The 14,277-nt window shown below is 36.1% G+C and overlaps 1 long non-coding RNA gene across 2 annotated transcripts in view; it reads left to right on the forward strand.

The window, feature by feature from the left end:
* Nucleotides 1-4,667, forward strand: part of LOC106983100 (uncharacterized) — a 106,160-nt gene extending 101,493 nt beyond the window's left edge. The window contains exon 6 of one of the 2 annotated variants that reach the window (XR_001431470.3): nucleotides 4,313-4,667. This is a non-coding gene — a long non-coding RNA (uncharacterized LOC106983100). The remainder of the gene's footprint in view (nucleotides 1-4,312) is intronic. The other variant, XR_003414139.2, reaches the window with a different exon arrangement.
* Nucleotides 4,668-14,277: the final 9,610 nt, after the last annotated feature.

The raw sequence follows: 14,277 nt of genomic DNA on the forward strand, positions 1-14,277 counted from the left end.
TTGATTACATTCTTTAAGATGCTGCTTTTCTGACTTGTCTTGAAGACCATGCCATAGTCCTTTTTTTGAAATATTGTCTTGCTAGCTCTTTTGAGACAAATGAGTATTTTCTTAAAAGAGATAGCTTTTGTTATTCATAATTTCTAATCTTAAACATATATTATTTAGTCATAATATTAATATTTTAACTTAAGCAATTAATTCTTTAGAAGTTTTTTTTAAAATCAAAGTTCTGAAAATCTAATAATGAAAAATTGTCACCTGCTCAAACTTTCTATTTCTCAAAACCTGTCTCTGAAGGAAATTCTATTAACTCTTTTATTGTGTTTTTCCAGCAACTTCCTTTTTATCTTTAAATAAAATGCTTATCTTGCTCTTTCCTGACTTATCAATTTTGATTATCTTCTGACTTCTACCTACAATTGCTGAAGATTAAGCTATTCTGCACCACTTGCACATTTTGTGGTAGATTTATTGTTTTGCTGGACCCAATTTTTACACCTTGCCCTGTTCCCACTCCTTGGAAGTTTCTTTTCATACCTACTGTGAGCTTGCTATACAAGCTTTTATGTGGGAATTTAACAACAGTGATACAAAGAGAGGCTTGAAAACACACTGGGACATGTGTACCTCCACTCTTGGATCCCTGACAATGCCATGAGATGAGCCCTGTTTTGTTTCAGGGCGAAAAACTTTGTACATCAAAATCAAGTGGTCCCACCTCCAACCATTCTTGACCTTGCAGCCCTCAGCTGCCCAATGGCTGACTGAAGATATTAGAGCAAACTCAATTTATATCAGCAGAATCTTTCAAGCAACCTGTGGACTCATAAGATGTTTTTTTAACTATTAAGCTTTAAGATAAAATACATTCCTTCTTTTCACTTTGAGAATAAAATTTTAACAGATTAGTCTGTCTTCTTCCTTTCTCTCCGTCATTTGTTTGAGTCCTCTTGTCTCAGGCTTTAAGCTGAAATTGTTGTTTTCTAGATGTGATTCACCTCGGAGCTTCCAGTTGCCAGTCTTCTGGATTGGATATTCTTCCATTTTCTGCCTTTTATCCTTTTTGGTTAATTTCTTTATTTTGGAGAGCATATTTTCCAATTCCACCCCAGAAAGTATGTATGTGATGTACATATTTGGAGTACTTATAAATCTGAAATTGTCTTTATTCTATATTCAACTCATTTGATATTTTGATTTTTTTCATGGTAAGTTATTTTTCTCCAAAGATTTGAGAGTATTTATCCTATGTCTTTTAGCATATATACTGCTATATAGGAGTACAAGTATTATTTTTAATCTCATTCCTTTGTATAAAATTTCTTCTCCAAGACTTTAGAAGCTTTTTAGGATCTCTTACTCTGGATTTCTTCATTACAGCATAACATAATAAAGTGAGCACCAAAATAATAAAGTGACTTTGTTTAGGATGATATTTAGAAAAGTAGATCTATCCATCAAGAAAAGTAGAACTGGATTGATATTAATAGATCAAGAAAGAATCTAATGGAAGATCTAAATTAGAAAGGTAAAAATATAAAATTAATAAATGAAAAAGGAGCATGCTTTTGGGATCTATGAGTTGGGAGCAACCTGAAATTTCAACAGCATAAACTCTTAGATAAATACATTGAATTTGATAACACAAAATAAGAGATTTTTATTCACTGAAAAAAAAAACACAAAGTTAAGAGAGGATATATGTGGATAAGAGATTTGCAATGTTTAAGATGAAATCAGAAAATCAGCTATCTAAGAAATCATGCACTTCACAACAAAAATCAGTAATCTCATTAGGAGAATGGGCAAATGATATGGAACAGATAATTTAATATGAACACTAAAGATCTAAGGAGTAGCTTAAAGAGATGTTCAAAATTATTAGTAATCAGGGAAACTAGATTTTTAAACTGCACTATGATATCACTTACAGCTATGATATTAGTCTAGTAAAATTAAAAAGCTGAATACTGCCAAATACTGCTAGGGTTGTGGGGATACAGAAACTGTTACACTGTGGTAGTGGTGGTTTAGACTGGTGTAGCCATTCCAGAAGCAGTCAAGATAAGCACACAATACTATTTGCTCCAAAAATGATAGTCCTTAATAGCAGCATCTAACATATTGGTAAAAGAGCACCAATAAGCATGCCTGTGGAAGGACAACTTGTATTGGTGGAGAAACAGAGGCAATGTGGATTCTCATAAGTGGGGTGGGTAGGTAAAATATGGTAACCACAAAACATGGGCTATTATGCAGAAGTTAGGAGCAATAGATTCAATGTACACATTACTACTTAGAATTAAGTATGTAAAAAAACATTTTATCAATCTATCTAATCAATCATTCATCTATCAACATCTATTTCATCTTCATGCCTTTTGTATACAGCTCACACCTCAGCACTTGTCCAAGGAAATTGGTGCCTGGAGTTACCAAAACCTTTAGATATACTACATGGCAGAACATGCTTTGAATTGTTTCTCTTTTCTCATGTACTTTAGATGGATAGTTAGTGAATTTTTAAAAGACACACAAACAGAATTTTACTTTTTGCATGCTTCATAAAAATCCTATTTTTATTTGAGCTTATAATATACCATAACCCAAGACCACAATATTTCAAAAAATATTTAACAGGCATTTTCCATATACTAAGGACTATGGAAAGCTCTGAGCATAAAACAATAAGACACATTAACCTTGGCTTCCTGAAGGTTAAATAATAAATTAATGTGTGTGTGGGCTGGGGTACAGTATATGAGTACTTATTTATGCATAGCCTCATTCAACAAGCATATTTTTTTAGCTTTACTGAGGTATAACTGACAAATAAAATTATGAGATATTTAAAGAATACAAAGTGATGATTTAATGTAAGTATATATTGTGAAGGGATTCCTCCCATCTAGTTAATTAACACATCCATCACCTCATATATTTAATTTTATTTTTATTGGTGAGAAAATTTATGTTCTACCCTCTTAGCAGTTTTCAATTATACAGATTATACAGTAACATATTGTTAACCACAGTCACATTATATATTAGATATGATGGCAACCACGTTTTAAACCTATTTTTATGAATTCCACTTTTTTTTTAAGAGTTCACATGTAAGTAACACTGGTGTTTGCCTTTCTTTGGCTCGTTTCACTTAACATAATGCTCTCCAAACTCTCCCATGTTGTTGTAAATGACAGTATTTTCTTTTTTAAGGACTAAATAATATTCCATCGAATCTACATACCACAGTTTCTAGATACATTCACTCATTGATGGGCACTTCGGCTGTTTTTGTAGCTTGGCTACTGTGAATAACTTTACAATGAACATGCCAGTGCAGATATCTCTTTGAGATAATAATTTCCCTTTTTTGGGGTGCCTGGGTGGCTCAGTCAGTTAAGCATCTGACTTCGGCTCAAGGCATGATCTCATAGTTTGTGGGTTTGTTGACATCTCAGAGCCCAGAGCCTGCTTCGGATTCTGTGTGTGTCTCTCTCTTCCCCTCTCCTGCTCACATTGTCTCTTTCTCTCAAAAAACAAACATTAAAAAAAATTTTCACCCTTTTTTTGATATATACCAAGAAGTGAGATTTCTGGATTTAAGGTCATTCTATTTTTAATTTCTAGAGGAAACTCCATACTGTTTTCTATAGTGGCCACACCAGTTTACATTCCTTCTACTAGGTTACAAGAGTTTCCTTTTGTTTATATCCTCACCAACATTTGTTATCTTTTTTTTTTTTTTTTTTTGATAATAGACATTTTAACAGGTGTGAGGTGATATCTCTTTGTGGTTTTGATTAGCATTTCCCTGATGATTAGTGATGTTGAGCACCTTTTCATATAACTGTGGGCGTGTCTTTGGAAAAAAAGTCTATTTAGGTCCTTTGAGTGCTTTTTAATTATTTAATATTTTGCTATTGAGTTGTAGGAATGCCTTGTATAGTTTATAGATTAACCCCTAATTGGCTCTGTGACTTGCAAATGTGTTCTCCTATCCCATAGGTTGCCTTTTCATTTTGTTGATAGTTGATTTTGATGAGTGGAAGCTTTTTAGTTTGATGCGGTCCCACCTGTTTATTTTTACTTCTGTTACCTTTGCTTTTGGGGTCAAACCTCCAATTTTTTTTTTGTTTTGTTTTGTTTTGCTAAGACCAATGTCAAAGAGGTTACCACTTATGTTTTCCTCTAGGAGTTTTTTGGTTTTAGATTAAGTTCAAGTCTGTAATCCATTTTGAGTTGATTTTGGGGTATAATATAAGATAGGGGTCCATTTTCATTGTTTTTTAATTTTTTTCAACAGTTTCATTCTTTTGCATGTATCTGTCCAACTCGCGTAGGAGATGAAACTTGTCAATCAGCCTGGCCTGAGCTCCTGGTTGTATCTCAAAGCTTTGTGATGGTCCAGGTCATCTTCTTTGTTCTTAGTGGCTCTCAGTGGTTGAGGGTGTGCCAAGACCAGACAGTATCCCAAGCGAGGATCCCATTCGGTGCCTGGATGAAGGCTGATCGGAAGCTGGATCCTCAGGCAGCAGCTGGGGACGAATGTGCTCACTCCTCTCCCAGTGAGAAACAAGGGAATAGGCACTTTTGCTTGCCTTTCTGCACTGGGCCCTGATGTATAGCCATGGCTGCTGCTGTGCCTGTTAAGAAATATTTCTTTGATTGCTGTGGTCCTGTGGGACTTGCGAGCGAGAGTCAAGTGTTCTAGAGACCTAACTCTTAGGCAGCACCTGCAAAAACTAGGGCTCAGACGTGTGCACAAGCTTCTTCCAGGGAGATACTGGCAACATGCAGCAGGCTGCAGGGAGACAGCATGGCAGGTGTATATGGTTTCATTGTCCCCAGGGAGTATCATGGCCTGATGTTAAGTATGTACTAATTTAGAAGCCTGACCCTCAGGCGGCAGTTTTCAAAGTATGCAGATGGACCTCTTTCAAGGAAAGACTGGGAAAATTGGGATTATGTCTGCCGTACCTGTACTGGGTCCTGGGGTATAGCCACCAGTGACTCTATGCCTGTTAACAACTGCTTCTTTGTTTGCTATAGTCTTCTGCATCTCCAGGAAGCAACCCCCCCACCCCTGGCTTTTAAAGCCAGATGTTTTAGGGGCCCATTTCTCAGGTGGGGTCTTAAAAGTTGAAATAAATCCTTTATTTCCAAAGGGGAAGTTCGGAGTTGGGAGTTCCCTCCAGATTGTAGGTTGCTGTTCTGGGGGTGAGACTTATGGTGAGAGTGTTTCAGCCTTTCCTACCTGTTTTTATATGGGTATTTTCTCACTCACCCGAAATGTAGGAGTTGTTCAGCTGGTTTCTGGATCTCTTTCAGATGTAACTGCTCCATGGGTAGCTATCCATTGGGTGTGTCTGTGGGAGGAGTGGAATTCAGAAGCCTGATATGTCACCATCTTTGTCAACCTCTTGATGCTTTTATCCCTAGAATGAAAGAAAGCAAATCAGGAATACTGATAACTTTCATTATTTACTACACATACCAGTCAGTTTGACACTATTTCCATTGTACTTGAGTGCTGCATTTTATGAAGAACACAAAGAATGATGGTGTTGTGTCATAAAGCAAAACAGGAGAAAAGTGCAATTTTATCCTTCTTTTGTTAGGCAATTAGTATAATGTAGTTGGGATTAATTTGGGTACATTTATTCTTACACATACATGTACCTACAAACACAAGTTATAAGATCTCCTCAAAGAATAAAACTGCTACTTGGCTTCTTCAATAATAGTCTTACAATCAATTTAATTTCATTTAATGAAGTTGAAATTTTTATTTTTATGCTCTCAATGCTTATATTGTAAAATGAATCATTAGAAATAATCTCTAAGAAACAGGAAAATTAGAAAAAGAAGGGAAAACAGAATAGTCATTTTCCTTCCTCCCAGATACAAGCAGAGATAACATTTAGGTGTGTTTCCGTCCAATATTTGTTTCAATTAGCACTGAAATAACTCCCTGGTAGCTTATTTCTATATTGTTCCCATAAGCATTTGAGCAAAACTGGTTTCCTTAGGGCTTCTTTAACCTCAAGGATGTCTCTATAGTATAAGAATAGAGAAAGTGACTTGGTGAGTCAGATTTATCTGATTATGATTTTGAAAAGAAATCTCACTTCCATATAATATCTCATGTATTAGAAAGTTTAGAAAGTTTTTCCTAATACTCATGGTAGAAATTTTGATGGTTAGTCCTTATTCAGGCTCTTTTAGAAAATGATAATAAAGCAGGGTAATTTGCAGCAGTTAGGAATGTTAGGGAGCACAGCAGAGAATGAACTTAGGTCTTTAATTAAATGACTGGCAGTAAGTTCCATAAAATTTGATAAAATACTTGTTGAATGTTGGAAGAAAGAAAATTCTGCAATGAAAATTCAAGCCACTGTGCCTGATGATGGTGTTGTACTTCAATAACTAGGCAAAGTGGATTGGGTTCATCAGCTAATTCCCTTTAGTGCCAGAGAAAGGGACCTCATGGAATACATTTCTCCAGAGGGCTCTGCTCACAAATAGTGACAGGATTTTCATTATGTCCCTTGAAACACTGTGGCCTGGAATTTAACAGCTATCCTTATCACCTTCTAAAAATAACTTAGAAGAAGTTACCCTAAGATACACATAATGATTCAAACTCAGTTCATGGATGGCTGATCTCTAATGAGTCATACTCCTAAATTTATCATCAGGACTGGCTTCCTGGGGGCATGACCTGTGCAGTTGTACAGGGCCTACTGGTGAAGGGCTGCATGTTTGATTTAATGCTCAGCTATCTTCCATCCTGAAATTCTTAATAATTTTTAATAAGGGGTCCAGGATTTTTATTTTTCACTGCCTCCTGCAAATTATGTAGCTTGTCCTGTACACCATTTAGTTTTACACAGTATCTTCCCAGATAGAAATAAATATGTGTACTTTCTTGAATTGCTGAGAATCATTAAAAAAAGATAAACATTGTGTAAGATTGGTAGCATACTGATGGTGATACTTCATTGCTTCTTTTCACTCTGGGTTAGTATCAAAGGAATGTAATGACATTATGATCTCATGTTCTTTTAAAAAAAGGGTACTCTCCTCCTTTTTCTCTCTTTTATTCTCTCTGTCACCCCACCAATTCTCATCTTTATTTTTCTATTCCATCTGCTTTGCTTAAAGCACATAACATCCCATTTCATTGCATTGTGTAAAATGTTTATCATACTAAAGATATTATATTGTTATTGAATATTGGAAAATAAAAAAAGACCATTGTTGAGAATTGAATAGCCCAAATGTATTGCCCATTACTATCCTCTTATAACCTTTCTCATTTGCACTGCCTTTGTATATTCTAAAACAATGATATTAGGAAACAATTATAGCAACAGTAATTATACTTAATTTCTATTCTTGATTTGACTAGAACATAGAGATCATACACTCTCACTAAACAATTCTCACAGAGCACATATTTATACTGTATCATAAATTAACTTTACCAGGCCAGATAAAGCTCCAATTTCTGCCCTTACAAGTCACAACAATCATGCTCATGTGTTTACCGTTGAAGTTGAATGCAATACTATCTCCTCTCTTAGGGTAACTCTAAAGTATGTGGAAACAATTCTTCTCACTGGCACCTCTCCTCTAGCCCCATCCTGCTCTGCCTCACAAAATCACTAAACTTGACACTGACACTCAGAGTACAGCCAGTCTTACTAGTTAACCATTTCTGGTTCTACTTATTCTCCCTTTGTATTCTCCTTACTGACAATACTAGAATCTTCCTTTATCCAACTTAAACATTGGACTTCAAAATTTGTATTTTAGGGTAAGACAATTCAGCCCATAACAAAATGAAACCTCAGAAGATTAGTAGCTAAAGGTCTTCAATTCCACAAAAATGAAAGTTGGGCTAATTGATTTCTATTATTATCCAATAGTGAGAAATATATTAGTGCTGAAGCATAATAGTTGACCATGTTTTAAGTCTTTAGTCTTGAAATTGCCAAAAAATTTGGGGCCATCAAAATCGGTGGGTACTAGAAAATGACAAAACGAGGGACATGTTTGATCTTTGTGAATTTTCCTTAGTTAAGCCCTTACTAAATTACATCAACCAGTCCCAAAACCTGATATTCCTGATTGAGTCCATTTAATGAATGAAAACACTAGAGATGTGTTAAATTTTAAAGATACCATATGTCTATTCTCATTTACTTTGACAAGGTTAGATAGATATTTATTCTGTGACACTGGGTTGTTGGGTAGTTTATACGGCCTGATACTTTTCTAAACTTTTATCAACCAGAGAGTAGAACTCAGCCCCATTGACGTTACTCAGCTTCATCTTCCTCTTTGCCTGCCTTCTTGAGTAATTCCTCCTCCCCCCCCTCCAAATCTCCATGCAATAACAGCCTCCCTGATTCCTCCCTCTCCAAAAAGAGAAACATATGAGCAAAGGGCTGAAGTAGGCGATTTTACTTCATATCCACCTTTTTACGTCCTGTCTATCCTTTCAGTTTATACTTGTCTGACTTTTTACCTATGATAAAATGTAAAACTCCGTAAAAGTTTTATATTCCTTTTCAAGTCTCTAATTTTACTTTGTTCCTCCAAAATATCTTCATATTAGTTTGGGTTCCCAACTGCAAGCAAAATTACCAATTCTGCTTCATATAAGAAGAAAATAAATTCATTAGTATGGCATTATGGAGATCACGCAAATTTAAGGAATAACCAAGAATTGCTGAATCGTGCTATGAGAGTGATTTACCTAGAACACAGTGACTGGCTCTGTTATCAGTGAACAGATACTGTCAAATTATATCTTACTCCATGCAATTGGACTCAACTTTACTGCAACTACTATAAGAAATTCTAATTGACTAAGATTTTGTGCCACTTCCCCAAGATTCAAATTCCTGGGTGGGAGCATCCACTTGGCTATGATTAGGTGACATACCCATTCTCTAAGCTGTGATGTCCAGCTGCTAAAAGTATGTGGCTATCAAGCACTTGAAATGTGATTAGTCTAAATTAAAATGGGCTATAACTGCAAAATACATATCAGATTTTGAAAACTTAACCCCTTCGCCCAAATCAAATATCTCATTAGTAATTTTCATGTGGATTGCATAATAAATATAAATATTATTATTAGAAAATCATTTTAAGATTACTTTTACCTTTCCCTTTTTAAAATGTGGCTTAGGGGCACCTGGGTGGCTCTGTTCATTGGGCATCCAACTTTAGCTTAGGTCATAACCTCACAGTCTCTGAGTTTGAGCCCCATATCCAGCCCTGTGCTGACAGCTGAGAGCCTGAAGCCTGCTTCAGATTCTGTGTCTCCCTCTATCTCTGCCCCTCCCCTGCTCATGGTTGGTTTTGCTTGCTCTCTCTCTCTCTCTCAAAAATAAACATTAAAAGTTAAAATAAAATAAAATGTAGCTTATGAAAAATTTAAAATTACATATGTGGCCCATGTTTGTGGCTGGACTTCTATTTCTAGCAGACAATCCTGCTTTGGAGTCTTCAGGTTTAGGGGAGATAATATCAACCCCCTTGGGGATTTTACCAAAAAGAAGGAGGATTCACATCCATCCAGAGTCACTTAAGCAAGGTTGTCTCATATTCTGGTTATTACTTTGTTTCTCCCTGGAACATGATGAAACTTCAGTACATAGATTTTCTCATTTATGTGAATTCTTTTGTATACATTCTTGCATGGGAACCTAATAAATTCTCATTGAATGTCTGCAGAATTTGGTAGCTGTACATCTGTGATTTTACAGAGTTACTGAAATGTTTTTGGAATCCATAATTATGGTGAGGTTAATTTAAATACTACTTTAAAATAATCAGTTAGAAATTGAGAAGTAAAACTGTCCTCAGAACACCTAGGACCATTTGCTACCATTATTTCTATACTAGAAGGTTGAGGAAAGAGTGCTTGATTTGCACTAGGCAGTTTCAGTTATAATATCACGTATTATTCTTGACAGCCTTGTCATACCCATTTTACAAATCAGCTAATGAGATTAGAAGAAGTTTGCTAACTTCTTAAGATACCCAACCCCTCAATTGGTATGACTGAAATTTGAACCCAATTTTACCAGATGCCCCAGCTTAGTTTAGGCCTTTTCCACTAAACTATGTATCCATAAGAATGGAATTTAAATTTCTGTTGTTCAGTTTTTACATTTTTTAATGGTTAAAATAAGTTAATTTTGAAAAAATCCATCTCCTATCAAAAGCTACATGACTATCATGTAAAAATTTTGCTAAGCAACATTCTTCAGTAAATTAAATATACAGAGCCAGAAAATGCTATGTCTTCATTTCTCTTGTAAATAGGTTTTAAATTAGGCACAAAAGACACAGGAAAATATAATTTGAGTATTATTGAGCCCCCAATGCCTGAATATATCTTAAGATCCCTTGAAACTCTGAAAGACAGCTGGGCAATGTATCTTGGCATAATTTATTTTTTTAAAGCCACTCACACCTGGTTGTATTTTCAACATATTGGGTTTTGTGAATTTACTCTTTTGCAAAAAGCACTTATGCCTAGTCAAAATTCATTCTACTCTAAATGAAGAAATCCCTAAGGTTCCCAAAGAATATGGCATCATAGCAATGGGTTGTGCTATGATTAAAGCAAATTATTTTTATATGACATCCATTTAAACAGTATAATATCCATTTCGTGTTCTGGAAGTAATTTTTAGTGAGTATTTTGCCATTTCCATTAATGATGAAGTAATGGAAGACACTGATGGAGGCTTAAAAATGTCTGGATTCAAATTTCTCATTAATAAAGCATTTTAAAGACAAATAGCACTATGCCTGTCTTTGGCAAGGGAGGATTTCTTACCTTGGATATGAGGTCACCTTTCTGTGCTTTACAGGTTTTTGGTCCTATAATAGAAATTGGAAAAAAAAAATAGACATCACATGTTTAAAATCAGCATTTCCAAAAGTATATTCCTTGATTTGTTCATTTATTTATTTATCAAAAAAAACCCCACAAAAAAACAAAACAAAAAACCCAAACCACAAAAACCTAAGTGGCTTATTGTTGGTTTGGAGTCTTTATTTGCAAGAGCAAAAACTCTAATTCAAAGTGTTGTAACCAGGAGGAGAAGAGACCAGCCAGGTTTAAAACCCTCAGTTCACTTGTTTTTTCTGACTCTCTGGTCTGCTTCTTTCTGTGACACGACTACAGAAAGCTCCAAATTGCTCTTCTTGGTGTTTGCAAACATAAAAGGCTGTTCCTCACCAGCTTGAGACAGAAGATGCCACTGAGGGATTTGAATGACCCAGCTTGAGTTATAGACCCATTCCTAAACCGGTCCTTACGCCATAGAATATTTGGGGGGAGAGATCTGTTACCAGAAGTAAAGTCTGGGAAAATAGTGTTAGACAAAACTGTAACAGGAGTCAAAAACATCTAAACAGATTTCTGACCTGTAGGCTGTCTCAGAATCTTTAATATGCAACACGAATGAGGAATCTGTGGACAAGGAAGGTATTTGACATAATGTTTTCTGAATATATGTGAATATGGAAGTTTCTTTTTAATAGGACATCATGTTAGATGAATGTGTTATACAGTTGGAGATTTAGTCACACAATAATTAGCTTCTTCAGTTTCTGTTATCAATCGAATGGTCTTCATGAGCTCTTACACTGCTGAATGGATGGTTTGTCATGCTATAGAGTGAGTATAGGAGTGTGGGTAACTTTAACTGCCAATCAAAAATATCTCAAGAGTTTTCAAGTTTAAACAGTCTCTTTGGTAAGTTTGTCTCTCTGGGTGAAAGGTTGAAGAAGTTGTATTATCTCCCTCATCTTCTCAAATTGGACAGTTGGCTATAAGGGTAAAAATGGGCTTGCTTAGGTTACCTGTTGGCAACAGGGTCTGTGTTCTTTCCTCTGGACTCTTGCCAGCCTCTGCTATAGGATGACTGGTCTGACCCATTGGTTCCTTGCCCTGGGGTTTGCTAAAACATGGCTGGTTAGCTTAGAATTTATTATTTGGGCAAAGTTGGACTTTTGGGCCTTCATTTGTTACTTGACTCCACATAAGCTCTTGCTAGTGCTACATACTCGTTTTTATTGAAATGTTTTGTTTTCAGCTCCTGGCCACAGCTGTCTTTTCCATAATGGAGTATTCTCCTCGCTATGTCATTTTTGTCATGTCATTCTATGAAAGATCACTGGTTCTTTATGTAGCTACTTTCCCATATATCCCCTACCCTACCCACCTTGGGGCATATGGAAAATTCTGGAGCCTTTTCACACTAGCTCAGAGTTGAAGGTAGTTGAGGAGTATAAACTTAGGACTTGCTTGTGCCCAGCTACACTTATTGCTATTGTTTATCCTGAAGCTTTGTCCTCATGTTGGCACATCAGGGAAGCTTTGGACTTTCCTTCAAGCTATCTAACAAAGCCTGAGATCTATCCCCACTCCCCAACTATGTGGATGCCTTGACATGCATCCCTTGTCTGCTTCCCCTATTTGAATCCCTCCCCCTTTGCTCCCTCTGCCAGCCGTAAGGGACTTTCTTATTGGTGTTTTTATATGTAAAATTAGCTCAGAATTTTAGGAATCCCTTTTCTCTTGTGACGAATCTTTATTCTCTACACTGTTGTCTAGAGAGATTTAGAAAAAATAGTGAAGTCAACCGTGATTTAAACCTAAAGAAGGACCACTTAGTTGTAGGTAGAGTAATTTCTCCCTGAGGGGACCAATGCCATCGACTCAGTGGGTTGGAGGGTACACAGTGAAGATTTATAGGTTATGAAAGCACATATGAAAATATTTCTAAAGAATATCATCATCAGTATAAATTTTTTGTAGTACAAGCTTTGGGGTATGCTGACCTAGTCCAAACTCTTAATTAACTAATGAGAAGAGACAGCCCAAGAGATTTTGCAATGTCAAACAAGTCTTTAGTGTCAGGGCTAAAACCCAAATCTCCTATTGCCAGATCATCTTGGCCTCCACTTAACCTTTTCAATTTATCTTTTGGATATAGTCATTCATGAAATTTTGAATTAGCAGCACCACACAGATATTACCATCCTCGACCTTTCCTAAGATTCCAACTGGAAAGAATTGGAGAGAACACAAAAGCTGAAAAGTCTTTTTCTCTAGGTAATAATAGCTAATGATTTTAAAGTACTTGTGTGCAGATCTACTTCATGCTCTACTTGTATTAATGCAACCATTTCTCACAACAATCCAATAAAATAAGAATTATTGCCCCACTTTGTAGAGAAGGAAACTGAGTCACAGAGAAATTAAACAACTTACCTCTGTCACATAACAGGACACAATAAAGCTGAGAATTGAACATAGTCCTCCTCTGGATTCTGTTTTGTCCACTACATACATTGCCTCTCACAAACCTTTGGAGGAGCCATCTCAGACTTCCTCTGACTGTAATTTCCATTTTTCAAGGATCTTCTGGTCCAAGAGAAGGTGCAATAGAAAAATGGCTATAATTAATTCCTGTATTCAATCCTGGAAGTGTTTTCAACAACTCAGGTAGGGAAACAGAGTTCTAGGTTCAATATCATAGGGATTTCCTGTTATTCCACACCCCATGATTCAAACCAATCTGAATAAAACTGCATTTGGGAAGTTGGAGATAATATTAAAGGGGAAGCTTAAACATTTAACATAAATTCTCTCTCTTACTATTGGTTTGTGACATAGTCTTATAACATTCAATTATCATGGTTTGAGAAAACCTTTTCATTCCTCTTAGCCCCAGTCCCTGAGAGTTCTCAGTTCAGTATTTCTGCATGGGTAATATGCAAGGCCATGCAGGGAATCAAGGCAGCTGAGATTCTTCATGTGCATATTGTTAATAGCTTGTTAATTGCTCCTGACAACAATCTCCAAGAAAGCTCCTGTTTGCAAATTTTTCTGAATTATGAATTTCAATTGTGGTCAGGTGTGAAGATCTAAAATGGCAAGCCAGTTATGGGTACTTAACATTTGGGAGTAAGTATAATCAATCCCTTCCCAAGGCATGAGCTCATCATCAAGATGCTGAAAATACAGCTCAACTTTGTTCCAGCTGTCCAATCCTTTTATTTGTCACAACTGTCTATTTTGCAGGAGCCTTCCAACAATGGAGATAGATACCATTTGATAACAGATTATGAAATGGCTAAAGAGAAAATTTGTGTGGTTGTGTAAAGGGCTCTGACCTTGGATTTGGTCAGACCTGGCACAAATCCTAGTGCAACTTGTTATTTCCCTTG

This window comes from Acinonyx jubatus, chromosome D1 (assembly GCF_027475565.1).
Source record: "Acinonyx jubatus isolate Ajub_Pintada_27869175 chromosome D1, VMU_Ajub_asm_v1.0, whole genome shotgun sequence".
NCBI classification, from domain to species: Eukaryota; Metazoa; Chordata; class Mammalia; order Carnivora; family Felidae; genus Acinonyx; species Acinonyx jubatus.